At 43.4% G+C, this 18,082-nt stretch overlaps 1 pseudogene; it reads left to right on the top strand.

The window, feature by feature from the left end:
- LOC148045921 (uncharacterized) overlaps positions 1 to 18,082 on the top strand; it is a 183,541-nt pseudogene that overhangs the window by 97,949 nt on the left and 67,510 nt on the right.

Raw genomic sequence — 18,082 nt, 5'->3', positions numbered from 1 at the left:
AGAATTGTGGCTTGATTTTTCCACTGGTGAGGAAGAAAGAAACTATTAGGGACTGTTTCCCTTAAACCATATTCCTTTAATACCTGGCCTCTTCCTTATTTTCTCCTGTCAGAAATACCTAGGATAATAAATTGTTATAGTTCAACACCAAGACATATATAAAGTATATATTGGGTTGGATATGATCACATGATTTTGTTTAGATCTGAATGACAGCTCTGCTTTTGTACTGCTGATAAAATGTGACCAAATTTTAAAAAAATTCTTTTTATAGCATACTCAAGTATCATAAAGAAATCAACATATAAAATTATATAGATTGCTAATACATTATTACATAAATATAATTCATCTATAAATATAGCTATTTTTCTTGTTTTGGCACTGATTACCATAAGCACATTTTGCTTTATATTTAAAACTTTCTAGTCATACCCGTGTCAGTGATCTATACACAATTGGGTATACAACTTTGGAACATATGTGTGATGTTGCAGTAGATATCAAAAAGGGATGGAATATGGGGGAGAGGGTCCCTGACGTCGCTACGACATGAATGCAATCTTGGGGCTCCAGGATTGCTGTCAATATCTCTGTTGCTGGATGATCCTTTTGGATCTAAACCATTCTGAAGGAACAGTGATAGAGAAGGGCAGGTCCTGCTGATCTCAGGGACATCACAAAGCCTCTGATCGATCCAGGAAAAAGCTCTTTTTGCTGGCTACAAGAGAAGCAGCCAAAATGGCTGCAGAATGTTGGGACAGACCCCTGAAATGGAAGCAGAATAGGAAAGACAGTGTGTTGAAATGGTGTGGAAAATCCTTATTATTAGAGAAGAGAAAACCCAAAAGACTTAGAGTTAAAATAAAATTGAAGACAGAAGGAAGCAAGCAGTGAATTAACCCTGGTTTAAAACTATAGTGTTATCTTTTTCACTTTAATTTTGTTTGTTTTCTATGGATGGACTTTTTACAAATGCCTCTTACTTTAAAACTGGACTGTTCTTTTTTTCCCCTTCTTCCTCTATACTTTTTGCATTTTTTTGTATTTGTGGATTAAAAATTGCTTTCCTCACAAGGCTTGTCTGGATCGTAATCTTTAAACATTTTTTTATTTTTTTCCGGAGTTCAGAGCTTAGAAAGAGAGGCAAAAACAGAGGGAAAGGATGTAACACTGCCATCTAGAGGCTAGAGGCTTGGCAATATATGTTAACGGACTTGACCCAGGTAGTTCAGGGTCCAACTCATAGAGCAGGACACACACTTGACCTTGTATTTCTCTCGGGGCAGAGGAGACTTGATCTTGAGTTAAGGGGAATAGAGACCTTGCCCTTGTCATGGTCAGATCACTCCTTGCTGAGGCTTGACTTCAGGACACTACTCCCCCATTGCAGGGAGGTGGAGCTGATTAAGTGGTTCCGCCCCAGGCGCCTGATGGACCCGGAGGGATTTCAGAGGGAGCTTGGAGAGATACCTGACTCCCTTGTCCACAATCCGGCCGAGTCTTTGGTCGCTGCCTGGAACATTGCGGCGGCTGGAGCATTGGATCGGATTGTGCCTTTGAGGCCTCTCCATGGCAGTGGATCCAGGAAGGCACCTTGGTTTACCGAGGAACTCCAGGAGATGAAGCTCCAAAAGAGACACCTAGAGCGACGTTGGAGGGCTAGTAACTCTGAGTCTGATCGATCACTATTAAGAGCCTTTATTAGGACTTATCTAGTGGCGATAAGGGCGGCAAAATGTACGCATTTTTCCGCTCTTATTGCGTCTGCAGAATCTCACCCAGCCGCCATGTTTAGGGTGACCCGCTCCCTCCTGAAATGTGAGGAGGTGGAGGAACCCTTGCAGGGAAGAGCTGAGGAGTTCGTTCAGTTTCTGTCGGATAAAATCACTCAGATTTGGACAGACCTGGACTCTGCTTGGGCACTACCAGCCGAGATGCCGAGGGCTAGTCTTAATCAGATTTTTTGGGATGAGTTTGAATTTGTCACCCCTGAGGAAGTGGGCAAGGCCATGGGAGTGATGAGTGCCTCCACCTGTTTACTGGACCTGTGCCCCTCCTGGCTGGTTTCGACCAGCAGAGAAGTGACACGAGGCTGGCTCCAGATGATTACCAAGGCATCTTTGCAGGAGGGGTTTTTCCCTTAACCATTAAAGGAAGCAGTGGTAAAACCCTTCCTCAAGAAGCCTTCCCTGGACCCAGCTATTTTGAAAAACTATCGTCCTGTCTCCAACCTTCCATTTTTAGGGAAGGTTGTTGAGAAGGTGGTGGTGCTTCAACTCCGATGGACCTTGAATGAAACGGATTATCTAGACTCCTTTTAGTCTGGTTTCAGGCCTGGGTACAGCACAGAAACTGCTTTGGTCACCCTGACCGATGATCTCTGGAGGGCCAGGGATAGACGATATTCATCTATCCTGGTGCTTCTTGACCTCTCAGCGGCCTTCGATACCATTGACCATGGTATCCTTTTCCGGTGCCTAGGGGAGGTGGGAGTGAGAGGCACCGTTTTATGGTGGTTCTCCTCTTACCTCTCCGACAGGTCGCAGTCAGTGTTGGTGGGGGAGGAGAGGTCGACCCCTAGGCCCCTCAAATGTGGTGTGCCACAGGGTTTGGTCTTGTCTCCCCTCCTATTTAACATCTACATGAAGCCGCTGGGTGAGATCATGCGACAGCATGGGGTAAAGTACCACCAATATGCGGACGATACTCAGTTGTATCTTTCTGCCCTGTGCCAGTTCAGTGTAGCGGTGGACGTGATGTGCCAATGCCTGGAGGCTGTTAGGATCTGGATGGGGGTGAACAAACTTGTGCTCAATCCCGATAAGACTGAGTGGCTTTGGATGTTGCTTGGACAGTCCATCCTTAACCCTGGGGGTGAAAATTTACGCCCCTCAGAGAGGGCTCGCAATTTGGAAGTCCTCCTGAAACTGGAACATCATATGTCGGCTATGACCAGGGGGGACTTTGCCCAAGTTCATCTGTTGCACCAATTGTGGCCCTATTTGGATCGGGAGGCACTTCAAATGGTCATTCATGCCCTTGTCACCTTGAGGCTGGATTATTGCAACACACTCTACATGGGGCTAGCCTTGAAAAGCGTTCAGAGACTAGTTAGTTCAGAATGCGGCCGCGCGAGCGATATTGGGTTTGTCGAGGTACACCCACATTACACTTGTCCTCCGTGAGCTGCACTGGCTACCAATTGGTCTCCGGACTCAATTCAAAGTGTTGGTTATCACCTTTAAAGCCCTACATGGCTTAGGGCCAGAGTACCTTCGAGACCGCCTGCTGCCACATACCTCCCAGTGGCCAGTAAAATCCCACATATTGGGCCTTCTTCAGATGCCGTCAGCCAGACAGTGTCAGCTGGCGGGCCCTCGGAGGAGAGCCTTCTCTGTGGCTGCTCCGACTCTCTGGAACCAGCTACCCCCGGAGATCCGGACCATACCCACTCTCATGGCCTTCAGGAAAGCTGTAAAAACTTGGCTGTTCCAGCAGGCCTGGGGCTGCTGACCTCACTGTTGAGGTCCAGCCATGATTAGAATGAATGTATGAGGGTATTGCTGTTTTTAAACTGTTTTTTCTCATTATGTGTTTTTTTTTCTTATTTTTTGTAAGCCGCCCGGAGTCCTTCGGGATTGGGCAGCATATAATATATTTAATAAAATAAATAAATAATAAATAAATAAATAATACAAAGCTGGAAAACATCTTGTTTATACAGGTGTTTCTTTGAAGGAAAGAGAAAGCTTTGACCTGAAAAACTTTACTGAATTTGTTTGAAACCTAGCAAAAGCCTTGGATGTTTTAGTGGCAGTGTTTATAACCTGGAAAAATGGTCCAATATGAAGAAGAAAAGGGACTAACAAAAGATTTATGCTAGAAACTTAAAATTCAAAAAATTCAAAAATTCAAAAAGTCTTAATAATCACAGAGAGAAAAGAGATTTAAATTATAGCTCAAAATACAGAAAGTAGGGAGGGAAGAATTGAGAATACTTATAAAACAACGATGAAATTGAGGACAGAGTTAAAAAAAACCAAAGAGACATATGAAAGTGATAAGAAAATTGTTGACACTGACAACAAATCGAGAGTGGAGGGAAATGATAAGTGTGAAATATGGAAAGGAGAGATTGATGAACTGGAACTCTATCTCAGATGTCAAAATATAGATAAAGAAAGGGGAGAAAATTTGGCAGAAACAATGAGAGAAATTTCAGCAGAAGCACCAGCGATAACAAAAGTCAAGCTGATAAAAGGAACAGATAGAGGGTTTCGAATCTTTATAAGATATGCAATGAATAACAAGTTGTCAAGAGAAGTCCATAACACTTATCAAGAAAACACTTAGAATACAGATTATACAAATGACAAGAGATGTTGGACTGCACTATTTCTGGAAGGATACAATACAATACAATACAACACAATACAACACAACACAACACAATAGCACAGTTGAAAGGGACTTTGGAGGTCTTCTAGTACAACCCCCTGCCTACATGGGATTCCAAAGGGTCGGAGCAGCCACAGAGAAGGCTCTCCTCCGGGGGCCCGCCAGCCGGCTGACGGCATCCGAAGGAGGCCCAATCTGTGGGATCTTATCAGCCGTTGGGAGGTATGTGGCAGTAGGTGGTCTCGCAGGTACGCTGGTCCTAAGTCATGTAGGGCTTTAAAGGTAATAACCAACACCTTGAATTGCGTCCAGAGACCAATTGGTAACCAGTGCAGCTCGCGGAGGACAGGTGTAACATGGGTATACCTTGGTACACCCAATATCGCTCACGCGGCTGCATTCTGGACCAGCTGTAGTCTCCGAACGCTTTTCAAGGATAGCCCCATGTAGAGCGCATTGCAATAATCCAGCCTTGAGGTGACAAGGGCATGAGTGACTATTTGAAGTGCCCCCCAGTACAAAAAGGGCCGCAATTGGTGCACAGGCAAACCTGGGCAAAGGCCCCCCTGTCACAGCCGACAGATGGTGTTCCAGTGTCAGCTGCGAATCCAGGAGGACCCCCAAGTTGTGGGCCCTCTCTAAGGGGTGTAAGTTTTTGCCCCCCAGGATCAAGGACGGACTGTCTGGGCTGTCCTTCGGGGGCAACATTTGTTTATCCCCATCCAGATCCTGACAGCTTCCAGGCACCGGCACATCACATCCGCCGCTACACTGATTTGGCATGGGGCAGATAGATACAGTTGTGTATCATCTGCATATTGATGGTACTTTATCCCGTGCTGTCGTATTATCTCACCCAGTGGTTTCATGTAGATGTTAAATAGGAGGGGGATAAGACCAAACCCTGTGGCACCCCACATTTGAGGGGCCTAGGGGTCGACCTCTGCTCCCCGACCAACACTGACTGCGACCTATCGGAGAGGTAAAAGGAGAACCACTGTAAAATGATGCCCATCACTCCCACCTCCTCCAGACATCGCAGAAGGATACCATGGTCGATGGTATCGAAAGCCGCTGAGAGGTCACAAAGCACCAGGATAGAGGAATGCCCTCCATCCCTAGCCCGCCAGAGATCATCGATCAGTGCGACCAAAGCGGTTTCCCTGGTGTACCCAGGCCTGAAACCAGACTGAAAGGAATCCAGATAATCTGCTTCATTCAAGGTCCGTCGGAGTTGAAGCGCCACCACCTTCGCAACAACCTTCCCCAGAAAAGGAAGGTTGGAGACAGGACGGTAGTTTTTTTCAGGATAGCTGGATCCAGGGAAGGCTTCTTGAGGAGGGGTCTCACCACCGCTTCCTTCAATGGTTGCAGGAAAGACCCCTCCTGCAAAGATGCGTTGGTAATAGCCTGGAGCAAGCCCCGTGTCACCGCTCTGCTGGTCGAAACCAGCCAGGAGGGGCATGGGTCCAGTAAACAGGTGGAGGCGCTCATCGCTCCCATGGCCTTGTCCACTTCCTCAGGGGTGACAAATTCAAACTCATCCCAGGAAATCCGAGTAAGGCTTACCTTCGGCATCTCGGCTGGTATTGCCCAAGCAAGGGCAAGGTCTGTCCGAAACTGAGTGATTTTATCCAACAGAAACAGAACAAATTCCTCAGCTCTTCCCTGCAGGGGTTCCCCCACCTCCTCATCTTTCAGGAGGGAGGGGGTCACCCTAAACAGGGCAGCTGGGCGAGATTTCGTGGACGCAATAAGAGCGGAAAAATGCATGCATTTTGCCGCCCGTATCGCCACTAGGTAAGTCCTAATAAAGGCTCTTAATAGTATTCGATCAGATTCAGAGTTACTAGTCCTCCAACGTCGTTCTAGGCGTCTCTTTGGTGCTTCATCTCCCGGAGTTCCTCGATAAACCAAGGTGCGCGCCGGGATCCACTGCCACGGAGAGGCCTCAAAGCCGCAATCCGATCCAGTGCCTCAGTCGCTGCAACATTCCAGGCAGCGACTAAGGATTTGGTCGGATTGCGGGCAAGGGAGTCAGGTATCTCTCCCTCTGAAATCCCATCGGGTCCATCAGGCGCCTGGGGCAGAACCACTTAATCGGTTCCACCTCCCTGCAATGGGGGAGTAGTGTCCTGAAGTCAAGCCTCAGCAAGGAATGATCTGACCATGACAAGGGTGAGGTCTCTATTCCCCTTAATTCCAGATCACGTCTCCACTGCCCCAAGAGAAATACAAGGTCGATGAGTTGGGCCCTAAACTACTTGGGTCAAGTCCATGGTTGTCATGGAGGCCATGAACTCCTGTGCCCCATCCGAGTGTTCGTCAAGAGACAGTAGGTTAAAGTCCTCCAGCACCTATTAGCCTGGGGAACTCCACCGCCAACCCGGCTACTGCCTCTAGCAGCACAGGCAAGGCTGTCGTGATGCAGCTGGGAGGTAGGTACATCAAGAACAAGCCCACTTGAACCCCTAGGTCCAACTTCAAGAGGAGAGACTCACACTCCACAATCTCTGGGGCAGGGATCCTGCGAGGAACTAACGACTTTCGGATGACAACTGCTACTCCCCCACCCCTTCTTTGGTGTCATGGTTGGTGGAGCATCTGGAACCCATCTGGGCACATTTCTGAGAGGGAGACTCCTCCCTCTTGGCCCAGCCAGGTTTCAGTTATACATGCCAGGTCTGCCCCCCGTCTAATATTATGTCCCGAACGAGGGGGGCCTTGTTCACAACAGACCTGGCATTTAGCAGCAGCAACCTGAGACCAGGGCCCTGATCTCCTCTGCCACCAGGTCCTTGAGGTGAGCTTGAGGGGCCGGAAGAAGGAATCGCTGTAATGTAGTGAGTCCTTCTTCCCCGGTAATGGCTAGCCCTACAGCTCCCGTCATATCTGTCCCTCCCATTCGTAACCGAAATGCTCCAGCCCTCTCCCCTCTCCGTCGACCCTCACCCCTGACCCATTCTTCCTGGCAGACCACATACACCATTCACTCTAGGATGGGGGGCGGATCCGGGCCCCCATCCACTTCTACTTCTGCACTCAGTGGAAAGGGCTCCAGGTCGCACCCCCAGTCCTATCATATTCACTAAGCAAACATTCCATTCAGACACACCCCACAATAATCGTTAAAAATACAATACAATGATATAAAATTAATTAAATTAATTAAATTAAAAAGTGGGTGCATTCTCTCTCACAATTGTATCATCATACAGTCAACACACTAGTTAAAAACGCAGTTCTTAATCCATGAAAACAAGGTGGTCAGTGCAAGTCTGAGGCGGCTGGGGTCGGTAATAGTTTGGGAGGGAGGGGTTCCTCGTTCTTTTCTCTGACATAGTCTGGAAGTGGTTTACCTTCCAGCTGGACAAGTCTGGATGATGTTCCACAACACCTTGCAGCATCTCAGGGTGGTGGACACAAACATTGTTCTTGGAATAGATAATCTCTCCATCCAAGATGGAAGATGAACCACCACAGCTGCTGCTGACATTTAAGGTCAGGAGATCAGATGCTTTGGAAGAGGCACGATGGACGAGTCTTCCCAGAGACATTGCCAAGGAAATGTTTCCATTCTCTATCAGCTTCAGTCAAGCACTTAATTCAGAGAGTAAGATCCAGAGGCTGCCGCTGCCGCCACTGCTACCTCCTCCTCCTCCTTAGATCAGTGCCGCACAAGAGGATTTGCAGGGAAAGTAGGCATGGCCAAACGTGGTTACACCAGATAATTCCATATAATCTGTGAATTTAATGCCAGGTAACTCAGTCCCTTTCTTGGATGGGTGCAAACCATCTCTTTTGTACAGTTTTTCATTGGACCAGCTGCAGACATCATGACTAATAAAACCAAAACCTTCCCTTTTACACCACTCCTTTAGCCACACATTAAACTCTGCTATATGCTGGTCCTTCCCTTTTTGTTCCTTATATACTGGTAAGACCGCTGAAAAGTAGTATACAACCTATACTACTAAGTTCATGCCCCAAGCTCTGGAAATCATTCTTCACAGAAAGTACATCTTTTGGGGACAGATCATGTGTGCCAAGATGTATAACTTCAACATCACAGTCCTTACTTGCATTCTTGACTGTCTTAAGAATATGCTTCTTGTCTCTGCTGGCAGTAGCACCTGGCAGACACCTGACCTCTTTTAAAACTTCTGTATCCTTTCCTAAATTTACATCCCTTATGATTGAATCATCAACCAGAAGGTGACTTCTCCTTTTGCATACCTTGCTCTTCTTGTGCGACTGATGTGTGATACCTGGTTCCCCATTTTGCCTTTCTGAAGTAAGTTCTTCTTTTTGGACCACAATCCCCTGCTTATTTGTGTCATCATTATCGCAACTACCTTGACCTGTCTCTTTAGTTAAATATAGTTAAATTTTGAGTACTATGTATAAGACAAAGTAATAATAGCTATAGTCAAATAAATGATCAATAATGATAATAAAGCATTTATATATACTAGATTGATAATATGAAATTTTATACAAACTGTGAGGATGATGGAGATGATGTTGAAAAACTGTTTGATAAAAGATAAATAATTCTATATAGAATAGAATGTAAAGATGTAATATCATTGGAGGATTTCAGGATGATGTAATGAAATGCCATAATATAAATTTACTTCAAATTTAATGAGTTTCATATAAAAAGGATGTAATAGTACCTATGCTTAATGGATGTTTAACAATTAAAACAATTTGTATACATGTATATTAGATTGATGATACTAATAATGGAAAAAACATGAAATTGAAAATTATTAGAGAATGTTATCAATGCTAAAATAATAGAATGACAGAATAGGATATAAAAAAATCTTTATTATTGGATATATTGAGGATGATATAATGAATCATAATATAAATGGATTCATATTTAGAATACCTTGTTTAAAATGGAGAAACAATACTATAATCAAACAAATGAAGTATAATAATAATGTATACAAAGATATTTGAGTGACAATATGTGATTTTTGATAAAGCTCAAGTGATGACAATGGAAAGGACTCAGAAAGACTTTGTAACCAATCAACATACTGTATGCAGTTGAGTAGGTTTTTATGTTATATGTTTTGTATTTTTGTGTTTGAAAATAAAAATTTTATTTTTTTAAAAAGGGATAGAATATGCATCATTATATTATGTTTCTGATCTCAGTCTAACTGTCCTTGTTCTCCTAACTATGCTGCTACATGCTTCCATTCAAACAGTAATCATTGCATTGTTTTAATTTTTATCAAAGAAAGTTTCCAAACAAAAATAGCCAATTCAGTCCAATTTATAAGGGGTATGTGTGTGTGGAGATCTTATAAGCAGATTTCCAAAGCTTGGACTCATAAATCTTCCTAATTTGTCCTGAATATTTTTTTTAAATCCAGATCTCATGCCCTGAAAATAACTTTTCATTATTCATCTATATATTAATAAAACTCTCATTGTCATAACTTTTAACTTGGTGAAGCAGCACACAACAACGTTTGAACTAAGGTACTTCAAAGGAGCTAACTTAGAGAATGCATCCAAAATCTGAGACCCATGTTTATCAAAGGAATGAAATTTGAGAAAATTGTGACTGCTTTAGTACTACTGGCTGAAGCTGTGCTGCTATGCTATTGTTGTATCACGTGATCTTTGATTTCAACATTCCCTTGCTCCCCACCCACCCAGTCACTTAACTGAAAAACGCAGGGAAGGGCAGGAAGGGAAAGGAACCACTGGCCCATGCCACCCCTTTGCACAATCCTGATTTGTGTCATTCCCCACAACATTCTCTGGCCTTGGTCATTCCCTCATATGCCCTCCCCAAGTCATGCAGGACCTCTTGTGCAGTCTTGTGCACTCTCCTTGCTTGTAAAGTCCTCAACCTGCGACCAGCCAAAAGTCCTCAACACACAACCAGCTGAAAGTCCTCAACCTACGACCTGTCAGCCCCGTAACAAAAGGACAGCTCTCATTGGCTGAGACTTTTACTGCATACCCATTGGTTGTTCTGCTTGACCGCTCCAGTATAAATAGCGGTCAAGCAGAGTGTGGTGCTGAAGTTGTTCTATAGTTATTCTGTTGCTATTAAATCAATAAAGAATTGTTTTTGAGGTTACCTCAGAGTGTCTAGTCCATTAGTCAACCAGAATTCAATACTGCTAGAGATGCAACATTCAGTTAAAAATCATGATATGAGTTTAGTTGTATCTAGTTCTCCTGTGTCACATAAATATGCATATTTATCTGTATCCCATCTTTGTTCATGAACAATATTTCTGCTGATGTTGGCGCCAGGGCCAAAGTCTGCCCTCACAATTGTGCATTCCTATTTTTTATATGAAATGCCAATTTCTGCTACATCAAAGAAAAATCAGGGTTGCCAATTTGCAACTTCTAATGTTTATATAGCAATGATAAATCTACTGCAAAAGAGTTCTGGAAGAACATCAGATAATGCAAATGCCTCTTCCAAATGATACCCTTTGATTTAAAGGAGTCCTTCCAATGAAGAAGAATTAGAATTCTTCTGTGATTATTCAAGGGAAAATTCATTAGACATTTAATATCTGAACCCAAACTGCAATTAAAATTTATTCAAATTTACTTCATGGACTCATGTCAGTGTAGAATTGAGATTAGATATATTTCACAATGATGTAATTTAAAGTGAAACTGTTAAATTGGAGATAGTACTATCACCACAACCTGTACATTGTTTCTTTTGATTTGCAAAAGAACAAATTTGAGCTGCATCAACACTTTCCATTGACTACCATTTAAACATGAGAGAAGAGTTAATGCACAAATTGCCAATGAGGTCAATATCATTATATCAAAAACACTGAAACTGAATCAATATTACAGGATATTATATATATTTACGGTCACAGACCAAAATACGAGTGCTACAAAAGAGACACAAGAGAATTGATCATAGCATCATAGCAATCAGTCACCAAAAGCTTAACTAAGGGAAGTTACAGCATTCTCCTCTAATGGTTACAGCGCTTAAGAAAAATTTGGAAACCTGGGAGATATGAGGAGCCATCTCCAAGGCAATATACAAACAAATTACAGCCATTAGGTCTAGAAGGGATGATTTCAAGAAGAGATAGTAATTTAGATCTGTCTGCATTATACATGGGGCAAAATAGAAAGACGTGCTCCACAGTTTCAACCTCAGCTCTGTCACAAAAGCATAGCTGCTCATTAATCGGGAGCCTCTTAAAACAAACATCCAAAAGTGCTGGGGGCAAGACATTAAAGCGAGCTACAGAAAAAGCTCTTCTATACTTGGGAATGGTTAAAGTATAAAAGTAGGAAGCCATCCTCAATCCATAGTTATTAAGTTGGTTGAGAGTCAGGGGGGAGCAGGTTTTGTTGGCTCTGGCTCGTAGATATTGTAAATCAATGTCCACAAACCATTGGACTACCCTAAATTGGGCATCCTTAAGGCCATAGTTTCCTAAGGCATCCTCCGTAAAACCTAGCAGATGTAGTTTCTTCAGCAGTTCTTTCTCCCAGCAAGAAATATGGGAGTCCGCAAACGCCAGGGAGAGGTAGCTGCCAGGAACTGCCAGAAAAAGCACCTGAAACTGCTATTTAAAGGTGTTAATCCAGGCCATACACTCCAGCGATCGAATGCCCAGTTCCAGGTACATCAGGGCAAAACCAACACAAGGAGGAAGACCCAGAAGTTTTCTAAGAAAAGCAGCCTGGGTTCTTTCAATGTAATCCTTGAAGTCCTGTATCCATATGGGAATACCGTGAAGGGTTTGGGCCAACATTTTGGCTTTGTAAATACGTAGGGCAGAAGGAATGAACTGGCCACCCTGGGTATAAAAGAATCTTAAAATCTGCTGGTGACTACAGGAGGCCAAGTTCAGCACCTGGGTTCAGTGTCTAGTCCAGGCACAGGTGTTCTGAAATTGAATACCTAAATACTTAAAATGGAAAACCTGCTTAACACATTGTCACTGATATCCCAGTTATACAATTTCCGGGCTCTAGTAAACACTAATACTCTTGATTTATCATAATTAATAGCCAAATGGTTTTCAACATAGTAAGACCCAAATGCAGAAAGTAATCTTTTCAGTCCTGGCCTTGACAATGAAAGGAGAACCGCATCATCAGTGTAAAGAAGAAGCCGGATCTTTGTAGTTGTCAGTTGTGGGCATAGGATTCAATATGTCCAATGTAACTGGCCAGGTCAGATAAAAATATATTAAACAGAAGAGGAGCCAGAACACATCCCTGCTTACTCCATTCTTAATCAGGATAGGATTAGAGATTTCTCCCTGCAGACCACACCTGACCTGGGTGGAGGTCTGATTGTACGAAGACCTAATTAAGAACAACAAACCTCTGTCGATAGAACTTTTAAGCAGTTTTGACCACATTAAACACCTAGGGACTGAGTCAAACTCTGACTTTAGGTCCACCTAGTATAGTAGTATATTTGTCGACCAGGTGCGCTAGGACAAAGCAGTGATCCAGTGTGGCGCAACCCACTTTAAACCCAATTTGTTCAGCACCAATAATATTGGATTCCTCAACCCAAGTGAGGAGTCTGCAATGGAGATATTTAGCATACAATTTCCCAATAATGGAGAGCAGGCTTATGGGGTGATAGTCAGCTGAGTTGTTTCTATTTCCTCATTTAAAAACTGGCACAATAATTGCTAAGCTCCAGGAGATAGGTACCTTGCCAGAGGAATTAATATGCCAAAAGAAGAATCCACAATTGGATTTTAGCAGATCAGGGGAAATAGCATCAGGGCCAGGAGCTTTGCCTGGCTTGAGTTTGGAGATAATCACAGTGATCTCAGCATGGGTCAAAGGTTGCCAGTCAGGGGCTACAGGAGACAGCTGTGGGTCAGGCATGGTCAAACTTGCTGACACCTGGTAAATTGCCAAGAAATGGTTTTCCCAGTCTCTGTTAGAGATACAGCAGAGAGGGAGTTCCTGATGGCCCAGCAAAGAGCTGGCAGTAATTTGCCAAAATAATCGGGTGTCCTTATGCTGGACGGAGAGGAGAAGTAGATCTCACTTCTCTCTCTGTTTAGCTTTCTTTTTCTTAGCAATTAATCCTTTGTACTCCCACTTCAGGTGGTAGTAATCCTCTGGTGGATGTTTGTTCCCTCGGTTGCAGTAGAGCAGGTAAACCCATTTAATCTGGTTCCTAAGCATCAGGCAATCTTTGTCAAACCAAGAATTACTTTGTGATTGATATAGACCACTCGGCCCACTGATGGCTCCAAGCTCCCTTTGGACACTGTTAATTAGTGATTCAAAGGCCAAGACTATCTCCGAGCCACTACTTGCTAGTACCTGATTATGCAAGTTGAGATACTCCAGAGATTATAAAAAGGAGTGAAACTTTCTTTCAGAATTGGGAGACTATTTGATCCACCTTGTTTATGAGGCCACATAGGGATCTAACATTCTGAGGGCCCATAGGAAGATGTATATTTGAAAAAAGCTCAATAATTGTAACCAGGAGGTAGTGGTTGCTCTCCGTAAGACAGTCCACATAAAAAGCATGGACTGCCTCTCTTAAAGGTTGAGATACCAGCACAAAATCAATAACACTACTCCCACATAAGGAACTAAAAGTAAATTCACCAGCCAGATCCCCTAGGGTACACCCATTAAGAATTATCTTGTTGTGTTGGGCTGCTAGAAGGGCTAACTGAATGCTAGCAAAATTTGTTAATTCGTCCTTAGAATGTCTGGCTGAAGTCAGATGACATCCCCTATAAGGATGTACAACCCTGGGAATTTAATTTCCATACAAATAATATAGTTCTCCAGCATGCCCCATTGAGCCTTGATATCGGCTTGCCTCCTCCTCGGGGGAAGATAAACATTGAACACTAACAGTTTGTTGCATCCTTTCTTAATTAAAAGTGCCATAGTTAAAGAGCCACAGGGGTTTAGTTTCACTGTCTCCACTTTCAAAGATGTAGAGACCAAACAAACTGGACCACCCTTAGGCCTCCCTGCCGTAGATTGTCTAATAGCAGCCAACGAAATGGTCATAAACCCTGAAGAGGATATCTTATCATAAGTCCCGGTCTCCTGAGCAGGATCGCATCACATGAATGGATATAGTTAGCAAATTATGTAGTACCACTCCTTCGCCCCCAACCTGAAATGTTCCACGAAAGGCACTTGAGTATGCAGGGGGGGGGGGTTAACCAGGATTACTAGTCATTCTGTATGGTTAATTTTTTCCAGAGCACCCTTCGGATAAAAAAATACATCCATTATTAGACGGCAGAGTCTTGGGAGGCAAATGCAGGGGAAAAGAGAGGAGAGGTGAGCCTTGATCATGGGGCTGTAAGACTCTAAACGCACTCCAGTTCGTACTTGTGGCATTGACTGGTTGCTTAGCTGGAAGGTATTCGACAGTATCATCAAGCAGAGTTTGGGTTAGCCCTGCGTCTCAGATTTACAAATTAAACATTTTGGAGAAAACGCCAATGGAGCTTCTGCTGGTAAATCAGTATAAACTCCCTGGGGTCCAAAGGAATCCTTGTCAGAAAGTGATAGATTCCAAAGCTTGAACTTAACTGCATCCAGACGCTTTATGATTTGGGTTCTTTCCAATTGAGGAAGCGCACTAAAAGAGCCAAAGAGCCGAGTCTCCTCCTGGTTCCAAAAGCTGTCCTGACACAGATCAGTCCCAAAAATAGGTGGAATCCCAGAGACATTGACCTGGAACCCATCTACCAAGAGACCTTGGGTGCCCTGAGCTGATGTCGCTTCTTTTGGGGCCACCTCTTCCCAACTGATCAAATCAAGGGAAGCTTCCTGGTAAGTTGTTACATGCTGCAAGGGGTTGATTTGGCCAGTTATAGGAGGAGCAGTTAGCCTACTGTCTGATAAAACACCAGCTGAGGGTTTTGCAGAAGTAGGTATATAGCTAATACATGGTGCAATATTCGGAATAGCATTTGAAGTTGGCTCCTTAATATATGCCACCGAGGATCTTTTGGGGGTACTAAATCGCCTGCCACTCACAAGCTGTTAATTACTCAAAAGTGGCTTAATCGATATATCTTTGAAGACTCTTCTTGGCAAAATGCCAAAGGATCTTAACCAGGATCCTCTTCTGAACAGTAGTTTTGGAATGTTAGAGTTATTGAAACTAAGTAGCACTCTGGTGCAGTATTCAGGGGAGGGTAAAGGTTCGATCATCAGCTTTTAGCCCCAATAACTTTAATAGATGACCCCTCACCAGCTGTATTGAACTCCAGTAAGGTAAATTGCCATTAATGGGATTAATGATGAGGGCCACCTGTTTTGGCTGTAAGACTAGGTGGCTATTTATGTCATAGGATGCAAAATTCAGTCTGTTGGTAGAATTTCGTTGTCCAAGATTTCGTTGGCCAGTGCTTTTATTAAAGCTTTCCCTGGAGTTTGGCAGGGAACACCATGTCACCGCCACCAACTGCTGAGCGATCATCCCAGAACACCCACTGGTAGTCCAGGAGACTAAGTAGTTTAAAGTACTTACTATTCTATCAAACTGGAGCTGAATGCTCACTGTAGTTTCTGCAACCAGAAAACATTGCTGAGCCAAAAGTTCTACAAGGGTAGGCTCATGCAAGGGGTGGTTAGGGGCCGCAGTTTTAGGTAAGTCTTCATTCTCAGCTTGAGGGGTGACACCCTCAGAAGCTCCCCGACCAGAAGACCAAGCCAAAACAAAGTCCTCAATCTTAGATTGCTTCAAGAAAGGTTGAAAATCCAAGTCAATGGGAGATCTGCTTCTTTTCCATGTCTGCTGCCCAGCTTCTTCTCCAATCCTTTTCAGGGCCTCCATTGGAAGGAGGGGTGCAGCTGATAAGGAAGGAGGCAATTATGACACTGAGTGGGGGTGTCTATTACAGGAAATTATGTTGAAAGACGAGATGGTTGGAAATAATTTCAGAATCTCATCACTCTTATGACAGCTTTCAATACATACTTTTCTTTCCTCTCATAGAAGATGGCTGGCATCATCTACTCAAAATAATGAACAATAAGAAACAAGCAGCAATGCATTATAATTCAGATTAGGTGAAATTTGCCTCAATTCAAGTAACTGAGAGAGGGATCTTGCAGTCCTAATGGACAATCATTTAAATATGAGACAGCAGTGTGCGGCAACAGCCAATAAAGCGAATGCAATCCTAGGTTGCATTAATAGAGGGATAGAATCAAGATCACATGAAACAATAGTATCGCTTTAGCTAAAGACTCTTAGTAAGATCACACTTACTATTGCATTGAATTTTGGTAAATATATTATGAAAAAAATGTTGAGATTCTAGAAAGAGTGCAGAAAAGAACAACAAAGGTCATTAAGGGCTGGATCATGGGTGGGTTTCAACTGGTATGGACTGGTAACCACCGTACTGAATGGTGAAATTTAGTGTGCTTTCCCATACTCATTGGTCAGGAGGCCCCGTAGCAGAACGCTCCCTCTCTTGTTCGCTCTTTCACTTGCCCTGCCCATCCTTACCATGCTACCAAAAAGTTCTCAGAAGAAGAACCAGAAGAAGAAAGAAATGGTGAGTGGCTGGAGGGATAGGATATTGAGGGAGAGGGAAGAGGCAGAGGGGCTGCTAGAAGAGTGTGTGCATGTGCACAGGCTGTGGGTTTTAAAAAATGTCTGAGTGAAGAGGCAGAGGGGCTGGAAGATACTATAGGAACACACACTTCCAGCCCCTCTGCCTCTTCCCCCTTCCTGGATTCACTCAGACATTTTTAAAAGAATGGTATTTTTAAAAGAAAAGTATTTTTAAAAGAATGGAAGAGTGTGTGCGTGTGCACAGGCTGTTAGTTTTAAAAACGTCTTGTGTGTGCACAGGCTATGAGTTATAAAAATGTCTGAGTGAATCCAGGAAGAGGGAAGAGGCAGAGGGGCTGGAGGTTTGTGTGTAAGGTGGTCAATAATGTTGAAGACTGGCAAGAACAGCCATATTTCCTCCGTAAGTAGCTGTTTTATTATTTTATGTACTTATTTTATTCTTATTTCAGTAGTAAGTGCACAAAATAATAAATTTCCTTTTTTTATATCTTCTTTTTGTAGGCCATTGTTTGGGTCAAAGAATTCAGTGACATTGACTTGGGCACTCCCACCTAGTCACATGACTGCCAAGCTACTCCCACCCAGTCATATAACTGCCAAGCCACTCCCACTCAGTCACATGGGTGCCAAGCTTCTCCCACCCAATCACAATATTTTTTGAAACCCACCACTGGGCTGGATGCTTAAATATATGAAAAATGATAACATGAATTGGGCATATCTAGTGATAAGAAGGGCTGGGGTGACATGATAGCAGTATTCCAATATTTGAGGGGCTGCCACAAAGAAGAAGTCAACTTATTTTCTAAAGCATCAGAAGGCAAAACAAGAAACAATGGGTTGAAACTAATCAAGGAGATAAGCAATCTAGAGAAATTTTCTAACAGTATGTAGGAAGTTAGCACCCATCCCTCTCCTAGGAAAATGAAATATTCCAGAAAAGATTAAAAAGGCAGAATATTATATTTTCCCTAAAGGAGAAACATGTTTCTAAAAACAAAGGCAGAGCCTAAGCTCCCTGCCCCCCTCAGCAAATATTTTGTTGCCAACCTATCTACAAGACAAAGGTTGGGCCAGCTTATATATAAAACAAAAGACATG

Source organism: Thamnophis sirtalis, unplaced genomic scaffold (genome assembly GCF_051295495.1).
Source record: "Thamnophis sirtalis isolate CommonGarterSnake01/CBP01778 unplaced genomic scaffold, rThaSir2_p1.2 scaffold_4, whole genome shotgun sequence".
NCBI classification, from domain to species: Eukaryota; Metazoa; Chordata; class Lepidosauria; order Squamata; family Natricidae; genus Thamnophis; species Thamnophis sirtalis.
This window is presented reverse-complemented; position numbering and strand designations above follow the sequence as displayed.